The following is a 19,269-nucleotide window of genomic DNA, read 5'->3' as shown; positions in this document are numbered from 1 at the left end:
ACAGGCGGCGTGGTCGTCGCTGTGGGGTGTACCATCTTCCAGATGTGGCGTGGCGGTGTTCCGTGGGCCTTGCAGGCCAGGGTCTTGCATATATATGTGCGCCAATGGTAGTGGTGCACGTGGCGGTCCCGGGCCCCCCTGGGTGGAGTGCTAGCGCGTGCGCTAAGGGAGTCCGGGAGTCACGTGGAGGTCCCGGACCCCTCGAGGGGGAGGTCCGGGCCTCCGGCTGCTAGTGCCGAGCTTCCCTCCTTGGGGGACACGTGGCGACGCCGGATCCATTCCCGAGCAGGGGACAGCAAGAGTTGGCAGAATAGTAACGGGAGCTGTGCCGAGCACGTCTCGTACCGCGACGCAGGTTCCCACAGCGTTCGGCATGGCAGAGCAGTGACCGGAGTTGGCGGACGGGACTCCGGTCACAGCCACTGTGGGGAATGGCGGCCTGACGCCGTCTGTTCTGGGCGCTGTGGAGGAGTGGTTGGAATTTAATGTCTCCGTACGACGGGCGGGTGAGCGGAAGGGTCGTTTGTCCTTTACGTCGAGGGGTGGCCTCGAGCGAGACGGAGATGATTCGCCCTGCTCGAGGGTAGGTTCGCTACCCTCGAGCGAGGCGGAGACGCGGGGCGCGGTCGAGGATCTCGATGGGAGCCCTCGAGCAAGACGGAGATCACCCCGCGGGTCCGAGGGGGGTGCGGATGGGCCGCGTGCTGGGATTCTTTGAGTCATTTCCTTTCTTCCAGATTGTAAGAAGGCCGTAGGACTTTGTGGGCTCGGTTGTCTAATATGTGTTTATGTTTTTAGGGTGATTTTAGTACCCTGATTAGGGTGCCCCTAATCGTGGTCCCCGACAGTATCTACACTCAGACTCACTGTAGAAATTCCGGCTAAATAATGCTAGAGCAGCGAAGAAAGGCACAAGCAAAACGTGCGATTTTGCGCAAGGAGAGGAGAGGACACGACGATTGTTCCTTCGGAGAAAAAGGACACGACAAAATGTGCATAGCGTCCTCCTTGTCTCGGAAACCATCGTCGCGCCAATGGGATACTGAAAGCGCACAACCATGTCCACTCCACAGCATCGGCATTGCCAGGCCGGCCGGGCTTCGTTCCAAGTGACCCGAGTTGAACGGGTCGCCGTCACCGGCCTCGGCGCCGTTCGGGACCTTCAATTCGCCGGCCCCATGCGACGGTGGGATGGGAGGCCGGATTGGTGAACCGACGAAGGCCGGGTCTCAGTCCCTTTCTTGCATTGAGAGCAAGTAAGATTGATTCGCAAGCACCAGATCAGCATGTGATGTCCGGTCCAGCCGTCCAGGCTCAAGGTGCAATGGACTAATTTTGGACGGTGGTCTCTGTCGTAGTCGTTCGGGTGGCCTGATTTCGTCTCATTTGGCTGATTTAACAGTATTTTTAAGAAAGTATAAGCCGTCCGGCCTCATCTCATGACACTGCAATGACCGACTGGTCAATGTCGATCGCTCCAACCGTTACAGGTTTGTCGGCATTACTACAGAATAGGCTATTTGTCCCGGTTCCAAAGGGCTATTTGTTCTGGTTTTGGAACCGGGACAAGACCGTCGGGACAAAAGCGCTGGAGGCTTTTATCCCGGGTGGTAGAACCGGGACAAAATGTCCCTCGCGCTAAAAAATATTTGCGCCCTGCGGGATTGGAACCCAAGACCTATTGCCTAGCGCATGACTTCCTTGCCAACTCAACTAAGTATTATATGTGACTCAGTAAAGAATAACTCCCTTTTGAACTATCACGTGGAGGGGCCTTTTGTCCGGGTTGGTAACACCAACCGGGACAAAAGGGTCCTTGGCCTTTTGTCCGGGTTGGTGGCTCCACCCGGGACAAAAGGCCCCTGTCCCCCGCTGGCCCGGCTAGCCTTTGGACCCGGGACAAAAGCCACCTTTTGTCCTGGGCCCAAAGACAATCGGTATAAATGACCTGGAATAAAGGCTTATGTAGTACTCCCTCCTTCCCCGTTTATAAGGCATACACGTATATCAAGATTCAAACCTTCTCATCTTTGACCAATAATTTGACTATTAAATTTTTATTTTTATAATGCAAATTTCATATGATTGGATTCATAATCAAACATAGTTTACAATGATTATAAGTTTATAATCAAAAGTGATATAATATATGATAAATAAATGGTCAAAGTGTTGTTTAGAAGACCGTGTCATGTTCCACCATGCCTTATAAACAGGGAAGGAGGGAGTAGTATTCAGCACCAAAGCAACACCAAAGCAATAGACAACTCGATCACCAAAGGAGATAGATAGATAGATGTCCACGTGTCCATGATAATCGAGTAGGCACCGCCTTCGTGCTATTAAAGAGTAAAGATTTGGACGGATCCCTCGTTTAAAGGCCGTTGGTCGGCCTAGCTAGTCGGCAATGCGCGTCGCGTAGAATTTGTCGTCCCGATGCTGCTGCGGTTGCGTTCGATCTGATCAATAGTACGCATGGCATTGTCTGTGACTGTGACACCCAGGTCAAAAGCGCTAATGCTACTAGCTGGCTCGAGGGTTACTGGAACTGAACTCGGCCGCCTGCTGCCTTTTTTTTTTGAATAATTCCATCAAGCGCCGGCCATCTGGAGCATTATATTTGTGTGAAAACGAACGAACCTCTAGTGCCGTCGGCGACCAAGACTCGATGGTATATATGGTAACACGACACGACACGAGCAGAGCGTCAAAACGACAAGCATAGCGACTGACAGAGCGGCAAGCTAGTTACGGCGATAGGAGGGGCAGTGAGGACGTAGCTAGGGCTGCCCCTCCTGTCGTTGAGTAGCTAGTGACGGGTCCTGATTCAAAATCGAAAAATTCAGAAATACTCCCACCGTTTCAAATTATTATTCACTTTAATTTTGTCTTAGGCCAAACATGTATAACTTCGACCAAGTTATTTATTATATAAAAAACAATAACAGCTATCGAATAAATACATACACTATCTTCTATCAAGACATATTTCATGGAAAGGTTCAACGTTGCACATATTCATGTTTTTTCACCCTTAATTTCTTTTAAAGAAAATAAAAGGCAGATGTCATTGTTTTGAGAAGCTTCGGGTTAAACACACATTTCAACTCCCTTATCGATACTGTTAGCAATGGTTACTACCCAAGTTAACGCCTACTGCCAATTTACCTAGCCCTTGTTTAGATGTATAAAGTTTTGGCTGTAAAACACTGTAGTATTTTCGTTACTATTTGGTAATTATGGTCTCACCATGGGTTAACTAGGTTCAAAAGATTCGTCTCGCAAATTATAGACAAACTGTGTAATTAGTTATTTTGTTTAACTATATTTAATACTTCATACATGCGTTCAAAGATTCGATGTGATGGAAAATCTTATAAAATTTTGGAATTTTGAAGGCATCTAAACAAGGGGCTAATCAATGCCATGCTTACTACGCAAGTTAACGCCTACTGCCAATTTACTTAATATATATAGTCTGCCGACGTATTAGGTAGACATGTTTAAGCATATGACGAACCCTCCAGAGCTGAGATGAGACGACGCTCCACTCCCAGCACGATGCTGGACTGTGCTCGCTCGACATAAAGCAAAAGCAAATGGTGTTTCTTTTAGGCATGGTTTGGTTGGCCTCCACAATCTCCATCTTGCATCACTGGAGACAGATCAGCTTCGGATCTTCTCACGTCACTCGCCATGTCCATACGCAACGAGTGAGGTAGACCGGTAGAGTGTGCGCTTACGTCGGCCAATAAGAATATACCGCTTGATGTTTAGGATACTGCACAAAAGTCTAATGGTGCAAGAGTGTTCGTTAGTAAAAGACGCGTTGACGTCACAAGCTTTTAGCTTTTTTCTTTTTCTTTTGAGATTCACAAGCTTTAGCTTTGGTTTGGGGGTCGTAATCATGACGCTGGCGTTTCTAGAGAGAGGTAACACCATGACAACTCAGCGCGTTAATCTAATCTTATACGGAACTTTCTTTTTGGCAAGTCAAATTGGAGCAACTTCAAAAACTTCTCTATTCTGATACGTTAGCTAAAAAAATAGAGAAAAAAAATAGGAGCAACTTCAAAAACTTCTCTATTCTGATACGTTAGCTAAAAAAATAGAAAAACTTGTAAAATTAGCATCCAATAGCCTAGCCAAAGTGTTGTGTTCGCTACCCGGTTAGCCAAACTGCCCCCATCGCTCGGCAATTTGCTAAGGCCCTCCACTTTGCCATCTCGCCCTCCCACCTGAAAGGCCTTTGTTTGGTTTTGGTAATTGAGTGACAACTTAGGTGGACTAATAAGTGTTTATGTTGAGATACACAGGTGATTAGTCCACACAAAGACACTAGTATGAGCAACATGTGCCATGGAGGAGAAATGACTAAGGATTGATGCTATGCTCATATAGTGTGATGGAGGAACTCATTGCATATGAGACATGACATGGAGTCATGTGACCAAAGTGGAGAAGATCAAGACAAGACTTGGCTTGATAGATCGGTTGCAATGGTGAAGGGCAAGTCAAGGCTTTGAAGCGAGGGACCGCGTGGCGGTGAAGCTTGGGCAAGACTTGGCGCCGATGGACCGAGACAACGGTGAAGAGCGAGCAAGGTCAAGATCGATAGACCAAAGAGGTCATGTGATGATATGGAGTGGATCATATCATTCAAGAAAGATCAAGCCAAGTGTTGACTCATGATGATGATCAAAAGGCTTGATGGAGTTTGGTGCTTGTGTGGCATCAATATTTGGAAAGATGAAATAGAATGCGCAAGCCAAATATATGACTTGTAGGTCATTTCATTTCACCAGTCAAAGGTTGTATAGAGAAGTGCATGACCGGATTTAGGATAGATGGCCGTACTATCAAGAGGGGCAAACTTGTTTGCATATCGGTCATCTAGTGTCACTTGAGCGATCTAATATTGCGATGTTGCTAGGTTCGAGTGGCGTGGTGAGATCAAGTGAAAATCCTTGAAAATGATTGTGAAAATGCTAACACACATGCACATGATGTTGTTCACTTGGTGGTGTTGGCACATTTGCAAAGGAGAAGGTGTTGAAGTTGATGTTGATCAACTTGTGTGAAAAAGAAGTGACAGGCGGACGGTCCGGCCCGGTTGGGCGGACAGTCCACAAGTATAATTCACTTTTGTCCAGAGAGGTTGCAGCTCTGTTTGGGCTTGAAGGCCGTACTGCGGACAGTCCGCCCCTGGGGTGCGGACAGCCCGCTGGTGTTTTAAAGAAATCGTCAAGAGAGGTTGTTTCTCTAGCTTGGGCTGAAAGGTTGGACTGCGGACGGTCCGCAGGTCACTTAACAATTTGACCAGAGATGTGTTGGGTCTCTAGTGGGATTTAAGAGTGAAGGGCGGACGGTCCGCCCCTGGGGCGAGGACGGTCCGCCGGTCAGTTGAGAAAATGACCAGAGACGTTTTCGTTTCTGGAAGGTTGCACGATGTGAAGGGTGGATGGTCCTCCCAAGGGGTGCGGACGGTCCGCCCCTCAAACTTTAAGTTTGTCCAGAGACGCTGTCTCTCTGAGTGTTCGGGGTGTCTGAACGGCGGACGGTCCGCCAATAGGGCGCGGACAGTTCGCGAAGGGCTCTAACGATCGACTCTGACACATAATCATTGCAGTTCTAGCTGTTGGGTTTGAATTGTGGACAGTCCGGTTTTATGAGGTGGACAGTCCGCGAATGCTCTGTTTCGACGGGTTTTTGAAGTAACGGCTAGTTTGGGGTCTCCCTCTATAAATAGTGGGTGTGGCCGGCCATTTGAGGTTGCAGAGCATCTTGGGGACTTGGTGTCCTTATTTGAGAGTGCTTGAGAGCCCTCTACTCACTCTAACTTGATAGTAATCATCCGATCGAGTGAGAAAGCGATTCTAGTGTGATTGCTTTGAGAGATTGCATCGAGTGGCACTAGGTGATCGTGTTGCAAGCCGGTGTACTTGTTACTCTTGGAGGTTGCCACCTCCTAGACGTGAAGCGTCCCCTCATAAGAGAGAACTTAAATGTGATACAAACATCAGTCCCAGGAGGCTGATGCCACATTTATTACATCAGATGGTTCATTACCGTACAAACCTCCGAGGAGGACACTCGATACAGATGATAATAATAAGTAACCAAGCTACGGCATAACACCAGAGCGCGACCCACATGGGATCTAGCTCGGGTTCAGAATACTGCGCCAGTGAAAACATCTCGAACAGGACCGGTTCCACAGGCAAGGTTGGATGTAGAACGATAACTCTACTCGGCGTTGTCTGGTACGAAGTCTGGGTCTTCTTCTATAAAAAGTAAGAATGGGGTGAGTACAAACGTACTCAGCAAGTCCAACTACACCCACGGAGGGGGTTATATCAGATTAACATGCTCAGGTAAAACAATGGATAAGGTTACGGTTTAATTTGCGAAAAGCTAAATTTTATGCAGGGGTTCATTTAGCCGAAAACATTTTAGAAACCAGTTTTTGTAGTGAGTAACACGGAGTTCAAGTTTTATGCTGCTACCGGACTCCTCATCCGCCGTAGCACACGGCACAACTGCCGGACGCATTTCCAAAACATCTCACACCAACCCATCCCAAAGTAAACACTAGTTGTGAGACCACACCGTAACTCACCCCAGTACCGTGGGCACGGACTATTCGAATAGGTTTTTATAACTCTGCAGAGGTGTGCAACTTTACCCACAAGCGGGGTACCGCAACTCGATCACCTTAGTGACGTGCAGATCCCAACAAAGCCATTACCCACCTTAGCTAGACCTGACTAGCCTTCACGGGATGCAGGGGTCATCGACCGTTCACCTAGGTTTAACCGGGGCATAAGTCACTCGGGGCTTATCCCTTCTCCTTAGTCACCCGTTGCTCTCAGCTCTCCTGATGGCTATCAGACTAACTAGTGGGATTTATGCTAAGCCGTTGCCCATACAACGGTCGAGTGGTTTGCACGATAGTGGAGTTAGGTGAGATGTAACACCAACTCGGTCCTTAGGGTGACAAGATGGATATCTTCCTTCCTTGCCCTGCCACACCAGCACGAGCACACCAAACGGCAAATCACACTGAAATGCCATCCATCCCGTCTAGACTCATTTTTCAAAAATCCACTTTTATCCCTTTCCACACACACTTTTTCTTTATAAAACAAGTTGTATAAAGTAGCAGGTCCTAAGCGTTCTAGTATCGATTAACGTCCAAGCAAAATCAGACATTAATCTAGGTGGTCAAGGAATGGTTATCACAAATCAAGGGGTGGCTATCCAACCGTGTTTTCATGCAAGCAAAACATATGCAATTTTGTAAAACAGGCCAATAGGTTGTGTTTATAAAAACTAGGACAAAACATGCATCAAAGGGGCGGGATTGAACTTGCCGTCTTCGTAGCCTTCGGGGAGGTCCTGTCCTTCGGGCTCGGGGTCGCGGAACTGGTCCTCGTTCACCTGCTCGCAGTACTACTCGTTGGCGGGCTCTCATTCGTTCACACCGTGGTCTATGACGCATACAAACAAGCACACAATCAAGACACATAAAAATAAAAATTTATCGTTGAGCTCGAATCGGAAACACATAAGATATGGAGTACGGAGTAATATTTTCAAGCGGTATCCTAATGGCATGGTCAAAACTAAGTTATGAAAGTCGTGGTAAAGTTTCGGGTTGATCAGAGTTCATTTGGTGCATAAAATGATAGGTTGCACAAAGGTTCAGGGGTTAAATATGGTCCAGGGACTTGTTTGTAAATATATTTGAGAAGGCAGGGGCTTGGTTGTAATCTAGAAGGTATTTGGGTCATTCTAGAAAGAGGTAGGGGTCTATTCACAAATATGCTATATAGTGGAAGGGTCTGTTTTGAAATATAATAAAAGGGGGGGGGTCTCTTTTTGCAAAATGGTTAAAGAGGGGGGACTCTTAACCAATTAAGAGGGAAAGGAGGAGGCTTGGGGCAAATTTGCCCCCTTCCTCCTCCTCCCTCAATGGAAAACAGAGGAGGAGGCTTAGGGCGCCGGCGGCCCTGGGGCTCGGCGGCGGTCTTGGGGAGGGAAAAAGGGGTGCGGGCCATGGGGAACCCACTCCCCGCCTTGATTTGGGCCGGGGTGCGATGAGGTGGCGGTGCCACGGGGTCAGAGGGTGGGGGGCGGCGGTGCGGCGGCGGCGACGTCGTGGGGCGTGAGAGCGGCCAGGGAGTGGGGGAGGAGCACTAGAGAAGGCTCTGGCTTGATTTCCTTCACTCACCTCGGACTGGAGTGGAGCTGAGAGGCGGGTCGACGGGAGGAAGGTGCGGCGGCAAAGTAGCTTTGCGGCAGCGGCGCTGGAGCTTGGGGGAGGTGCTGGGGGTGGCGGAGGTGGTTGTGGGGCAAACGGGCGGTGCTGGGCGTCCTTTTATAGGCGAGCTAAGGCGGTGGAGGTTTGGCGGGGCGCGGGCGGAGGCCGGCGAGCGGTGCGGCCGAGTTAATGGAGTCGCGACGCGGCGGTGCTAGCGGCGAGGCGGCACGGCGGTGATGCGATGGCACGGGCGCTGTGCAGCACTTGCGGGGCGTCAACGGCGGCGGTGGTGCGGTCGGCGAGGCGAGCACTGGTGACTCGACGCCTTGGGCGACCGGCGCAGGCGGCGCTGTGCCAAGGTCACCGGTGCTGTGTGGCCGTCGTCATACCGCAAGGAGAGGAAGGTGGGCCGACGTGCGGCGGGAAGGCGGTGGGTGGTGTGCGCGTGCGCGCAGGCTGCTTGGAATGGCGCGGCGCGGCGCTCGGCCGGGGAAGGGGAGCCGCGGCGGTGCGCGCGTGTGCGTGCACGGAGCAGCAGCCGGGAGCGGGGCGCGCGCGCAGGAGCGGGGTCCAGGGGGCGTGCGTGCGCACGGGCCGAGGTGAGGCGTGCTCGGGTGGGGAGCGTGGCCGGGTGGAGCAGGAGGCAAGGGGGCGGGCCAGGCGCGCGCGGCAAAGGAGAAAGGAAGGAGTGCGGGCCGGGCCGCGCGGCAGAGGAGGGAGAGAAAGGAGGAAGGAGAGAGGAAAAGAAAAGAAGAAAAGGAAAAGGAAAATGGGAGAAAGAAAAAGAAAAGGAGGGGAGAGAGAGGAACGAACGCTCGCCGGCAAGATTCGTGGCGGCCGCTGTGACCCGGTCGGCCACGCGCAACGTTGCGTGCGTGCGTAGACGAGGCCACAGGAAAAAGATCGGGGTCGGGAATTGGACGTTAGGAATGGAGAGAGGGATTCCGGGAAAGGGCTCGGGTTTTAAGAGTATTTTGAGCTCAACAAGTGGTTCGACCGGATCATGTGCTAGAGCTCGGTGTGAGCACTCCACGTGGGAGAGTGTGACTTGAGAGTCACCACTAGCAAGAGGATCGGCGGCAACCTTGGAGCTTGTCTCAACGGGGATTAGTTTGGTGGCAACCAAGTGAACCTCGAGATAAAAATCACCGTGTCAATTTTGTCTACTCTTCTCGGTGATTTGCACTCTCCAAATCACAAGTCTTATATTTACATTCATATATATCTTGTGCTTGTGTAGTTTCTCTCTAGTGATTAGTTAGCTTGTGTAGCTTGCTAATCATCTTCTTGCTTGCGTAGCTAGAAGTAGAGATCCTAGTGTAACTAGTTAGCTTGTGTAGCTTAATTAGTTGCTCTTGCTTAGATTGTGTAGCTAAGCAAGTTGAGCTCTTGGGTTTGGATTGTGTATCTCTGTCCTTGAGCATCTATCTCTGTCTTTTGCTCATTAGAATTGTGTATGAGCTCCCCCGGTTTGTGAAGTACTAGTGCTTAGGCTTGTGAGGCTTGGCATTAGAATTGTTAGGAGAGCTCTTGCTAGCTTGACACTCCATTTGCTTTGTGTAGAATCTTTTTGAAGGTGCCTTAGAGTCATAGTTAGAGGGGTGAAGTCTTGGCTAAGCGAGTAGTTTCAATTCCGCATAAATTTCGGTTAGCCGGCGCAATTAGTTTTAGACAGAACTATTCACCCCCCTCTAGTCCGCCATCTCAACCCTACACCACCCTCGATTCCGGCCGGTCACATAGCGTCGCCCCGCACAGTGCAACGTGCCGTCATGCTTGCTGCTGCCCCGAGGTCGCTGGCCGCCCGCTCCACCCGCCTCGTACCGGTCTGCCTCTGCCTTGCCTGCTTGCGTCGCGGCGCCACTCGCCGCTTTGCTCCGCCCAACTCGGCTCTAGTCGGCGATGTGCCCCTTCCAACGCCTCAGCACTGCGACCTCCCCACGCCCGCGCTGTCTGCGAAGCGCCGCCTCGGCAACCACTAGCTCGCTGCCCACCTAGCCGCTCCATGAAGCTCCACGAGCCACCAGCGGCCTGGGTCACCTGCCGGCCCCGTGAGCCACCGTCGATGGGACTCCAGCCCAGTGCCCTGTGGCTACCGCCGGCCGCCCTCCCCAGCCGACTCCACGAGCTCCCTATACTCAAGGAGCTAACCCATTGTGCCAGGGACCCTTGCGGAGAAGAAACAGAATACGAGGGTCCTCTTTGAAAAGGGATAGACTCAAGTGAATAGGGTCTCCTGGGTTGCGAGTTGGTTTAGCAAGAGTCTAGGGGCCTTTGTGGAAAAATGATTTTATTTGGCCCATTTTATTTGGCTAGTCTGTTGGAGAGAAGCACAATATAGATATAGAGATGAGATCTTAGCTAAATGGTTAGCTAAAATAAAATTTGACTAATGTGATTTGGAGAAGCTCTTGAATATTGATGCTTTTTCTACGACAAATCAAATCTTTTTCTTCCTTTTTTGGAGAGATGTGACAAATCAAATCAGGGCCTGCCGATCTGCAACAACAATTTCACTAGAAAGGCCTGCCTGTATATCAAATCGACTACCGGCCCAACCCAACCAATATTGATGGCCGACCACAGGCCCACAACATTACGGCCCAAGAAAATGCTATACCCCTCGCTGCACAAGCACAAGTGCATTGCAGAAACCCCCCCCCCCCCCCCCCCCCCCCCCCCCCCCCCCTCACCAGTCACCAGTCACCACACGAAGCGGCGACGGCGCCACCGCGCCGGCGGAGGGGAAAACGACGTCTCGACGAGCGGTCAGCCCAAGCACGAGGGGCCCGCGGCGAGGCTGTTCAGGCAGGGGAGCGGCGAAGGTTAGGCCACCGCGCCGGAAGCCCGCAAGTAGCAAGTCGAAGCAACCTCGACAGTCTCAAATCTGGACAGAGACTAGGTTTGCGTCGAATCGATGTGTTATGTGTCAATTCATTCCGAAGCAGAGAACGATTCAACAAGTGATGGAATGGATTGGCGATTTAACTTCAGCTTCTTATAGTTACTTACCCCTAAACTCAGCGATTTTTTTTATGAATGGTTTCTTTCGCTAGCGTAATATCAGTACTTGATTCAAAAAAATATATGAAATGACTATAAACCTGGTGCTGTGGTGCGGCTTCTGAAATGCACAGCTGACATAGTGAATCTGCAGCACAGCTGTTGGCACACGTGGCTTTTCTAAGACCCCTGATGGCTGATGCTCAATTAGTGAAATGCAGTACAAAATTGAATCTGCTTTCAGTCAGCAATTAGCGTTAGCATATGTCGTGCCTCCATATGGACAGTGTTAAAAGTTTGCTCCAGCTCGTACACATTCTGTGGCTCTGTGTTGCATGCTTCATGTTTGTAACTTCATTTTGAGGTCCCTTAGTATGCATCATTAAGAGCTAAGAGGTAGAACCTATCTCAGCATTATTTGGAGCACCTACCAACTAAGGACTATTGCACTTTTGCCACCTTACAAGTAGTACCGAGTCACTGATATCTGAGAGAGAGAAAAAAGATGAGTAATTGGAGGATCTTATTTATGACTAATTTGTTTTTTTACAGTTTAAAGTTGCAGCATTTCTTGAAAACAACTTATGCTTTATTCATGGTAATATGGCCAGGCATCGTATGGGGATTGCAACAACCAAACTGCCAGAGCCCAGAGTTGTCTGCAGAACATCCTGATGGATATATTTGTTCTTCTGGATATCCCATACCTCATGCGCATAGGCTCTTTCTGCACCTCCTGGAACTCCGCAATACCAGCCTACGTAGCATTGGGCAATAGAAGCATTGAAGCAGCCCCGAACACCATGCCTCCTCTACAGGTCTGAATCTGCTGGTGAGAATGTTGTTTTGCCTCCAGAGCCTCACGGGAAAGAGGACATACAAGTTAACTTTGTTAGAACCACACCTCTGCAGAAGGAATCTGATTGGGTCCTCGCGTGAGTCACTTCTGTTGATGAGCAGTCTGGAATGCACCCTGTCAATCCGATCACAAGTGAGCTTATAGCTTTCCCATTGGAGATTGCCATGGAGCAGGCAAGGCCCATTTTTTGATGGTGCAGGTGAAAATTGTAAATATCATTGCTCAGTTCACATCAGATGGTCTGTTGCTGAATGGCTGCTTAAACCTTGCTCTTAGCAAGCTGCGGTACTATCTCCATCATAAGACATTTGTGTTTTATGATACATCTGCATAGAGCTATAGTTTGGGTTTCCATCCACAATCCATTTGGGCAGCTTTCATTTGCTAGGTTAGGGGATGAGAACTGGAGCTGGTGGCCATCTCAAGCACATTTACAGGATTGCAGCTACAAGGTTGGCCTATTATACGGTGAAATTATTGCCATCAATCTCAGCAGCACTGTGGTCACGACTCATGACAACTCATGACAAAGGTAATTGTGGATTGGGTACAGTAACGATATGGGAGTATACATTGTTCATGCTCCATAGGGCGATCTGCGTCAAGTCTGGGTAAAAGAAGAGCCAGCATGGCATGGGTTCCAGTCATCTATTGGACCAAACTTGGGTGGATGAGAATATATGAAGTTTGCACCATGACCCAAAAAGCTAGTGGCGCCATTCGGTTCGCTGACTTGGACTGGCTGATTGGCTGGGCTGGCTGATTTGAACTGTACCCGCTGGATGGGCTGGCTGATTTGAACTGTACCCGCTGGATGGGAGACCGACGCCCAGGCTTATCCTGATCCACCAGCCGTTCGGTGGCCTCGGCTGGGCTGATCAGCCCAGCCATACCAGCCCAGCCGGCGATTCTCCAGCAAGCTGAACAGGCTGAGTGAAGATAAATAGCCTAGATTGCTATATGTTGTTTCTCGGGAGTAACCGAGCACTTTGTTCCTCTGCTGGGACTAATTGGAGTCCTCTACAGAAACAATAGGGGGTTGCCTTGGTCTGTTGCTGATCTTTTCGAATCTCAGAAAAATGGATTTGGCACTGAACAACTAGGTATACTTGGTATTCAAGTATTTTTGAGCGAGATAATTATTCTGTAATGCAATTGTGGCAGGTCCGGAACCATGCCTCAAGTGATTGATCCTTTGCATGCAGAACTGGAAGCATGTATACTTGAGGTGAAAATGGCAGTAGCCCATGCTATGTGAAACAATCAGCAAGAGACAGATAGGACTCGGGTATTCCTTGATTCCAAATATTGAAGCAATGAAACTTGAGGTTACAGGTTTGATACTCAATACCTACTCCATTTGGGAAATGATGACTATGATCTGGCAGACTGTTGTGGACGGGATTGGGAACTAGGGGGCGGACTATGATAAATGGGAACTACAGAACCATATGGTAAATGGGAACTACAGAACCACGGGAGCTTTCGATCATGAACTTGTTTAGTTTTTCTGTCATTATAGCCATTGTGAATGTAATAGGTTGATCTGCATGGTTGATCCGGTGTTTGTGGGGATTATGCTTTCAAAGAAAGCACTCCAACATTGTTGCCGATCAGGCAGCCGGTGGAACTAAATTTGATAATTTCATTTTTTTTCTAAGTAATTAAGTTACTTTTGTACTGAAATTTATATGGTCTGTAGTGGTGAGTAGTGATGGCAGTTTTGTGAAAAAGAATGAACAGTGATGAGCTGAAAGTAAAAGCCAATCACGACTTTTCCGGATCAATAAAGCTCGCCAAATGGAAAAAGGTGAGTAGGCAGCACAAGCTAATCGCCGGAGGAGCATGGTGGGGAGGGACCATGGAGACGGAGGAATCGTGGCTCGCTCCCAGAGGCCAGAAACGAGGGAGCCGGATTGGGTGACTTGCCTCTGGCAATTCACCACGTAACTGGCGCCCCCATCTCCTCCCTCCATTCTCCATCCAACCACTCACAACCTTTCTGAGCCACTTGGCCGCGTGCTACTCGCCGCTCGGCTGCGTCCGCCCGCGGCCCGCGCGCCGCTCGCTGCTCGGCAGTCCGCCCGCGTGCCTGCCAGCTCGCGGCTTGCCGCTCGGCCGCCCGCCCGCGCGCCGCTCGTCCGCCCGCGCGCCGCGCGCCGCTCGCCTGCCCGCGCGCCGCGCGCCGCTCGGCCGTCCGCCTGCGTGCCGCACGCCGCTCGCCCGCTCGACCGCGCGCAGCTCGCCGCACGCACGCCCGTGCCCGTGCGCCGCCAGTGTGGTGCGGCCCCTGACACCACCGGCCACATCGTCCTCGGCCGACGAGGGCCACATCGTTGAAGTCTTCCATGGCCGCGTCGGCCGCGGACTTGACACTTGAGGTTGGCAATGTTGCTAAGCGACGCGAGATGCCGCCCTTCAGCTTGCCCGGCTCGACGATCTGAGTACCTCCGGCGGCTGCTGGGCGTCCTCGGCTTGTCCGCCATCCACCGCTGCGACGCCGACTGCAGCGTCCCGTTCTGCAGGCGCTGATCGAAGCCGTGGTCCGGCGCGGGGGCGGTCTTGGTGGACGACCGCCGGCGTGCTGCGCGCCGTGGACGTCGCAGCGAGTAGGCTGGCGGAGACTCTGCAGCGCGGCGTCCTTGTCGGCGACGACGTCGTTGAGACGCGCATTCTCGCCCTGGCGAGCTCGAGCGAGTCCTTGACGGCGTTGGCCTCGGCAACGGCCTGCTTGAGGATGTCCCGGAAGCGTGCGTTCTCATCGCGGATGACGCGCTGCGACTCGACGAGCTTGATGTTCTCCTAGCACGCGCGGTTGACCGAATATAAGGTCCTTGACCCTTCGCTGCTCCGCAGCGCTGCCGCCTGCCGCCGCGTGGCGATCTCTAGCTTGGCCTCCCCGAGCGGCGCGCAGCCCACGGGCGGGCGGCCGACTAGCGAGCGGCGCGCGGCACGCGGGCGGGCGGCCGAGCGGCAAGCCGCGAGCAGGCAGGCGGGCGAGCGGCGAGCCGCCAGCGGGCAGGCACGCGGCGAGCGGCACACGGGCGGGCGGCCGAGCGGCAAGCGGCGCGTGGCACGTGGGCGGTCGAGCAGCGCGCGGGCGGGCGGCCGAGCGGCAAGCGGCAAGCGGCAAGTGGCACGTGGGCGGTCGAGCAGCGCGCGGGCGGGCGGCCGAGCGGCGAGCGGCGCGCGGGCGGGCGGCCGAGCGGCAAGCCACAAGCTGGCAGGCACGCGGGCGGACTGCCGAGCGGCGGGCGGCGCGCGGATAGGCGAGCGGCACGCGGGCCGCGGGCGGGTGCAGCCGAGCGGCGAGTAGCAGGCGGCCAAGTGGCTCAGAATGATTGTGAGTGGTTGGATGGAGAATGGAGGGAGGAGATGGGGGCGCCAGTTAGAGCAAGGATTATAAGAACGCCGGCTGCCGGCGCATGAGCGTTGCCAGGTCACTCAACGCCCATTGTAATCAATGCTCGTATAGTAAAAAAAGCCGGTCGCTGGCTATTTGCATGAATGCAATCCGCTTTTCACGGTGAGATATATTCCTGGATTTGCTGCTCTACGCCGGGCGAAGAGTTTACCGCCCGCTGCCATTTCTCTCTCATAACGTGGCTGTTTTTTCGATGACGTGGCTCCTCCCTGCCGGCTGTGAGAGAATTATAATACTTGCTCTTACGTGGTGACTGGCCTCTCCGGCTCCAGAAACGAGAGGGCTCCAGAAGCCTCCCCTTCGCTCCACTGGCCGGTGGACACGTCTAGCCCCGCAAATCAAACCCGATCAGTCTTGCAGGATGCCGAATCGTTGGCCCAATAAACACCTGGTGAGCCACGCGTTCAAACCAAACAGGCCTCTGCGCACGCCTTGCCCCTCCCTGTTCGTCTTCAGAAGAGGCTCGCCCCTGGACTAGGGCATGCCGCAAGTCTCAGAGCACCGGCGATTGCGCGAATGGGCAGGAGAGTACACTTCAGATTCGGATCCACGGAACCACATCTACAGACAGGGTAGTGGCCTGTTCGCTGCGCTGATGCTGGAGATTGCTGTTAGAGTAGTATGAGACGAAAACACTCACTACAGAAAACAGTGGGTTTGCCAAAGCACACGGCAAAGACCCAAAAACACTCGGCAAAAGATTTGCCGTGTGTTACACACGGTAAAGAGCGCACGGCAAAGCTCGGCCGGCATACAAGGTGTTTGACGTGTGTTTTATCAGGCCCACGGCAAAATAAAATTACCCCGTCGCCCAGCATGCCACATGGTCTGTTTGCCGTGTACCACATGGTCAGTCACACGGCAAACAATGCCACATTTGCCGTATGCCTCGTAGACAGACACACGGCAAAGAATGGCAGCTTTGCCGTGTGTCTTGCCATGGCACACGGCAAAATTAATTTTCAGATTTATTTTTTTTGTTTAATCACAAATATTTCAGATTCCAATCAAATTAACATCACAGTCAATTCATATATATTGCATCAAATGTCACGATCATTTCATATATCACAATTTGCATCACATTCAATCCATAGAAGTCCAAATGCAAATATAGCAAATATTGCAATGCATACTAGCCCAAATGTAGTCGATACAAGTCCATACAAGCACTGGTAGTTCATACATGTACATACAAGCACAAGTTCAAACGATAGTCTATACAAAGAGTGCATGTCCATGCAAGCACAACTCACGACTACGGCGGCGGCGGCGGGTGCTGCGACCACGAAGGGTTCTGCAGGAACTGCTGCAGGTAAGTCACCCATTGAGGAGGCGGCCACACATTCTGAGGCATCGGCGAAGGGGACATTTCTGTTGGCCCATCATTTGATGCCGCCGATTGAGGCTGCAAATTCAAAGTCATTAATTTGAAGTCTTTGTTTCTAAGACATTGTTTCTAAGTCTTTGTTTCTAAGGCATTATTTCTAAGTCATGATAGAGTTGTCTATTAGTCAAATAACGATAAATGAAATTAGAAGGTTGTGAAATCGCTCACAGGAGTAGGGGTAGCTGCACACGCAGGGATATTAGTCTGAGTGAATTGCGGTGGCGAAAGACCCATTTGCGAGCCCAGAGTCTGCATGAACTGAAAAGACAGGGCCAGCTGCATCTGATTCTGCTGGGAGGCTTCCTGTGTCTGCCGAAGGTCTTGTTGCATCCTCTCCCGCTCGGCCGACCACGTCTGCTGCTGTGCCTGCTGCTGTGCCGCCCACGCCTACTGCTGTGCTAGGAGCTGTGCTTTAAAGTCCCGTTGCATCTGGGCCTACAAAATTAGATTGCATTGTTAGAGTACCAAGAAACATATGTCAAAATTAATAAACCTTTGATGTAACAGAAATAACCTTCAGTGCCTCCATCTGGATCTCCGTAGTGCTTTGACGTGGGCATATGGCCGGGCTAGAGCTGGTGCTCCTGGCTCGAATCTGCACGAGAGGAGTACTGGCGGTGTCAATCAAGCTGTCTCCAATCCAGTACCGGCCATGCTTCTTCCCTCCTCCCACCCTCATCACGACTTCTGCATCAATGGACTCCGTGCTCGGATCAAAGTCCGGCCCATTCACCTCCGTTGCCATCGAGTTGTACTCACTGAGGCGACTGTGGACAGTCGCATTGCTGTACGCTTCTGGGGGGTCCGCCGGGTTGTAGTTGACATTCGATGTCGCCTTCCCTTTGTGGGCCAAAGCCCACGCCTTGATCGGGGGGCAAGGCTCGCCTCCATGTGAGGCTGACTGTGAAAAAAGAAAGATGATTACAAATTGTGTACGGTTGAGCGTTAAAATGAAGAAATGAATTCACTTACCCATCTGGCCGCGTACTGTCGTAGGTGACGGTTGCCCTGATAGTGCGGTGCACCTGGCATCATCAAACGCCACTGCCGGCAAGACTCGTGCATCTCCACCCAACCTTCCGCATACCACCTATCGATTATCATTTCCAAGCACTGTTCATTCCAGGCTAACCACCAAGGAATCACCTGCAGGTCATACATGACATATAAGAAGATCAACTGTAGCGTACTTCATTTTAGTAAAAGTCAATATTAACAATATTGTATATTTACCCTCAAATATTGTTCTCGAGTTAGCCTGAGGTTTCGCACAGCCCCTTTGTTGGTCTTCACTTTTTCGATGCGACGTTTGTAATCACAGTTGGCCTGGATGCGCGCCTCATAGAGCATATCCGCCACCAGCTTGTGACAGGCCGTGTTTGCCACCTCGCGTGCCATGGTCATCATTCCCTCCTCGCACCTGTAGAAATCATGCACATGATGATGAACGAAGCCATTATATCAAGAATGTCCAATTAATGAGATGTATTGACAATTATAGCGCATACAAGACTTACCCACAGTTCCTGCAACACCCGCTCTGCCTTGCTCACAAAGCACCCGCCTTCCCGGTTCGGTCTATCGAAGGCTTGGATGTAGTGCTCCCAATCCGACGCCGACTGAAGACGGCCGTCAATCTCGATGCATCCAGGGTAGTGGTCCTTGCAAAGTAGGCCCAGAATGCCATTGGGGATGCGTTTGTGAACACATGGAACGACGATTACAAAATTCCTGCAAAAAATATTTGTGTAAAATTGGAATTGAAATATATAAATATGAAACGTAATGAAATAGGCTAAAGTTACTTACCTTTTACCGTCCGGCCGAATAATCGGCCGTTGCTCGAGCGGTATAGGTCAGTTCGGGAGACGAGCGGGGCCTCGCATCCAGACGGCAGGTATGTCTCCTGCCACCTCTCCCTGGTCGTCGTCCTCCTCACTAGAGGCCACCTCCTCCTCCTCCTGGTCCTACTCCTGCTGGTGCTGGTCTTGCTCCTGGTCCTGCTCCTGGTCCTCCTCCTGCTGCTGCGGCGGCTCCTCCTCGTCCTCAGGGGAGGGTGACCTCACGCGAGGCCCCCTCGTCCTCCTGCTACTCCTGCCGCTCCTCGTCGTCTGTGACGTGCCGGCGTCCTCATCTAGTGGAGGCACCGACGAACTTGCCTCACCCTCCTCCTCCTCCTCTTCCTTCCTCCAGCCATCTGGGAGGGCTCACCTCTCCCAGCAACTCTGCGCAGCACGGCCTCCAACGACTGCATCATACCTCCGCCGCGCTCAACCATCTTTGATTTATCACCTGAAATTAAAAGGGGCAAACCAATCAGAACAATATTT

The 19,269-nt window shown here is 51.6% G+C and overlaps 1 long non-coding RNA gene and 1 pseudogene across 1 annotated transcript; one reads left to right on the top strand and one right to left on the bottom strand.

Annotated features, from left to right (window-relative positions):
• The first annotated feature begins 10,957 nt into the window (after positions 1–10,957).
• LOC120692687 lies at positions 10,958–13,789 on the top strand. Its single transcript, XR_005682704.1, has 2 exons — positions 10,958–11,165; positions 11,878–13,789. It is a non-coding gene; the product is annotated as an uncharacterized LOC120692687 (long non-coding RNA).
• Positions 13,790–13,812: 23 nt separating this feature from the next.
• On the bottom strand, positions 13,813–16,877 carry LOC120689408 (annotated as a pseudogene).
• Positions 16,878–19,269: the final 2,392 nt, after the last annotated feature.

The sequence above is a fragment of the Panicum virgatum genome, chromosome 9N (assembly GCF_016808335.1).
Source record: "Panicum virgatum strain AP13 chromosome 9N, P.virgatum_v5, whole genome shotgun sequence".
Classification (NCBI taxonomy): domain Eukaryota; kingdom Viridiplantae; phylum Streptophyta; class Magnoliopsida; order Poales; family Poaceae; genus Panicum; species Panicum virgatum.
The sequence above is the reverse complement of the archived record's forward strand: the minus strand, read 5'-3'. Positions and strand labels throughout refer to the sequence as shown.